Source organism: Glandiceps talaboti, chromosome 18 (assembly GCF_964340395.1).
Source record: "Glandiceps talaboti chromosome 18, keGlaTala1.1, whole genome shotgun sequence".
Taxonomy (NCBI): Eukaryota; Metazoa; Hemichordata; class Enteropneusta; family Spengelidae; genus Glandiceps; species Glandiceps talaboti.
The window spans coordinates 16,950,775-16,955,000 of record NC_135566.1 but is presented as its reverse complement, the minus strand read 5'-3'; positions in this window follow the sequence as shown (position 1 = coordinate 16,955,000).

The window sequence follows — 4,226 nt, the reverse complement described above, 5'->3', positions numbered from 1 at the left end:
AGTTGACGGTCGCCTTTTTCTGTTTCTCGTCTCCAAAAGACTCCGTTTTTAATCCATCATATTCTGAGTTATCTGTTAGGAGACGACTTCTTGATTCACTTCGGTTGGTTTCTTTATCACATGTAAGACATCCACGCGAGACAATTGATTTTAAACAGTCACGGAGAGTGGCACATTTACCACAACATTTTTCATCATCGTTCGTGCCATCGCCTTCTGTTGTCGATTTCAAATCCATATCTCTCATTGATGACCATATATGGTATAACATACCTGCTGCTAGTAACGAGTACTCCAAACTGAAAGCGTAGAAGTAAGGTTCAACGTCCCGAATTAGCTTATGCACCGATGTCACACTATACGCACACTGCAGTAAATGTTTGATATCACCGGTATGAACTATCGGTGGGTCTAATCGGGTGTAGTTGGTATCAAACATTTTGTGATCGGCTCGTATCATGTCTCTCATACCATAAATGTAGGATATGAACCAGAAACAGATATTGACTGTGAATATGTAGAGTATAACGTACCGAAAATAGGAACACTTCTTGAAAGTTGTCCGAATGAAATACAGCAGAAAGGGTACCTGGATACAGATGAACAGAACGTATATCAAATGATAGAAAAAGTTTATGTAGTTTTCTTCGGGGTTTATTGTAACAGAGAGGCATCCACCTGTGCGAATCAAGTAGATGACGTCCAGGGTTACGCGACCGATTCCGAAAACGACAATTCCCTTCGACGACAACTGTAATTCAGCTTCATGATGATCACCACTAGATGGCGCACTATCGTGGCTGGGTGGCATCATAAGATAACCTTGACGTTTCCACTGGTTTTTCTTCTTGAAGAACCACAGCATAAGGCCCATGCCAATAACCAGAAGGACTGAACGTCCAACTTGTAGATGTAGCAGTATGAACAGTGGGCTATCAATAGTTTCTATGTAGCGACACAGATGGACCACGACACCTACACACACGAGAACACACATTAATAGTATGGCTGATATACTGCTGTCTTCTTCATGCCTCGCCGGGTTATTTGGGTGTGACAATTTTTCACCCGTCTTCAGTGGACCAACAAGCCAGTAGCAACGTCCATAACTGGTCGGTGCGCGTGGTGTAACACTCTGTGATTCTGACATTCTGGCGGGACAGACACAAACAGTTAGCGAGCACACACTAACGTGGCGAAAGTACTAGCTAGTGCTATGGCAATGTCAGTGCTTAATACACACTCACTTACGCCTTCCGCATTTCTATGAAGTCGACAACTGGGGTTTTCCAACTAAAGCGTTATAAATAGCACAGCCACAACGCCCACATTGAAGCGCTTTACGAAGGTCACACAATTACAATGGAACGTATACGTCCTATGTGTATACACTAGCACATTTACATGACAGACATAAATGTACCTCCGATATTGTGAAAACGCAGCCAATACAAGCTAGCTCCGGATGAATATGTACAAGGATCGACATGGGAAGACGTGACACTTTTCCACTCTGTCTTCACACTGGATCGGGAAAACTCCGAGGCAGAGAGAAACCCCTGCAGCCTGCAGTCAGTCCGTCCACCAATCTGATGAAAATCCGATGTAGATGTCGGTTAACCGTTCATTGCTACTAGTATTTTACCTTCGTTATTTTGCCTGAATTGACCTTCGTGGTACATGTTTTAAAACGTAAACATGTACCACGAAGGTCAAAATTCAGGCAAAATAACGAAGGTAAAATGGCAATGAACGATTAGCCGACCTACATCAGATTTTAATCAGATTGTCCGTCCACCAGCCCCCACCCCCAACAGACACTTGTTACCCGAAATATGTATCAGAATGTTTCCATCAGAAAACAATAAAATGTCGATAATATCGTTAATATTGACGTATTTAGCCAACTATATATGAAAAGGGTAAAATTACACTTGTTTTTGTGATCGCGCAGGTTCACTCACCGTGAAACATATCTCGGGTAACAAGTGCCTGTACTCCCCCCCCCCCCAATCTCTTTTGAACAGCACTACAGTGAAAGGCAATTACATATAATTGTATAATTTTTTTACATGTAAAAATATATATCCTGTTTAATTCATAGATGTTATGCAGTATATATAGGAAGTTGATGGGAAATAGGTACCACCATCCAGTGGGTGTGTGTGTGTGTGTGTGTGTGTGTGTGTGTGCGTGCGTGCGTGCGTGTGTGCGTGCGTGCATGCGTGCGTGCGTGCGTGCGTTGAAAGAAGTTCTATAGTGCTGCAGCAGAGGCCCGAAAAGACGTAAGTGGCCTAGTTTTCGAAAAATAACCAGTATATTATGTACACCAAACTCTTTATTAGAATCATAGGAATACGAAAATTGATGATGACAGAGCCAAACATTATTACAAATTAAGTTAGATCACATTTTGTAACATGGTATAGGAAGATTCAGACCAACATTTATTCGGGAGAAAATAATAAATATATACTAGGTGTTTGGTTGCCGGATTATATTGTGTTTAGGTTGAACAGGTATATATTGGTGTGTAATTGGTATGACCTGGCACACACGGCCCATTCTTCCCCTAAAATATCCGTATTGCCATGGAAACGGCCATGTTTTGAGCCAAAGTTACATTTTGTCTTCCTGTAGTTCAGTAATGGAAACCTGGACATTCACTAAATGTTTTGCAGGACAGCTTTAACCTGAAAATAATTTAAAAGTTTCTATATCAAACTATTTGTTAGAGTCAGGAAATATGTGATGACAGATGTGGAGACTAATATAAAAAAATACAACACTTTGTAACATAGTGTAGGAAGACTTGGACGCACATTTATCATGTTAAATACTATATGTGCCGGTGTCGTGGTTTTTATACTTCAGTTTTAATTTGTTTTCGAATGTGTACGCTTTTTTTTGTAATAAGTGTTAATCTGAATACAGATATCGTTATCATCTCCCAACTGTCGAGTACTTGGGAAAGTTGTTCCTTAGGTGCCACGCAAAAAAAATCATTTTTAATTTTTGAAACTCTTACTATAATATAAAACCTCTTTGGAACTCTCAATATGTAAAATCATACTTTGAAACTCTCAGGGTTTGACAATTTTTGAAAGAGTCTTAGAATTTTAATCCAATCTTTTGAAAATTTTGATTTGTAAAACCACGCTCAAAACTCTCAATATGTGAAACCACTCTTTTAAACTCTCAGATTTCACACAACTTTGTGAGTGTCTTAGAATTAAAAAACAATCTTTGAAAGTGTCAATATGTAAGTAGCACTCTGTAAAACACTGGATATGGCACAACTTTTTGAGTGTCTTAGAATTAAAAAAACAGTCTTTGAAAGTGTCAATATGTAAGAAAGCACTCTGTAAAACACTGGATATGGCACAACTTTTTGAGTGTCTTAGAATTAAAAAAACAGTCTTTGAAAGTGTCAATATGTAAGAAAGCACTCTGTAAAACACTGGATATGACACAACTTTTTGAGTGTCTTAGAATTAAAAAAACAATCTTTGAAAGTGTCAATATGTAAGAAAGCACTCTGTAAAACACTGGATATGACAACTTTTTGAGTGTCTTAGAATTAAAAAAACAATCTTTGAAAGTGTCAATATGTAAAAAGCACTCTGTAAAACACTGGATATGACACAACTTTGTGAGTGTCTTAAAATCTGAAACAATTTTTGAAAATCTCAATATGTAAAATCACTCCACATTTTAAATTACAGCTAAAATGATATAGGCATGATGTTTCACTCCTGTAACATGACATTTAATACACACCCTCAGACAACTTCTCATGCAAAAGAAACAGTTACATACAATGTAGGTGCCGTGCACAGTGGGGATGTAGAAGTAGTCAAGTTGAAATGTTGATTATCAGTTAGAAAATAAACAATTGAAGCCATTAAAATCATCAAGTCCTTGTGCAATGTTTTCATTAGAAACCTGTTTTACTGCACTGTGAAAGAATAGCAATACTTATCAGTGTTCAATGTGACTGGACAAATGATCCTGCTGTGTTTGTTGTGTCTCTTATTGTTAGTTTAGAGTTGAAATATGTCTAGCTTTGTGTCAAAAGCAAAATGTCCCATAAGTGAAACACCAAGCCTACATCATTTTAGCTGTAAGATATGACACAACATTGTGAGTGTCTTTGAATTTGAAAGAGTGATGGTGTTGGCACACTAGAACGTCTGAAAGGTTAGTATTTGGTATCAGCTGGTGTC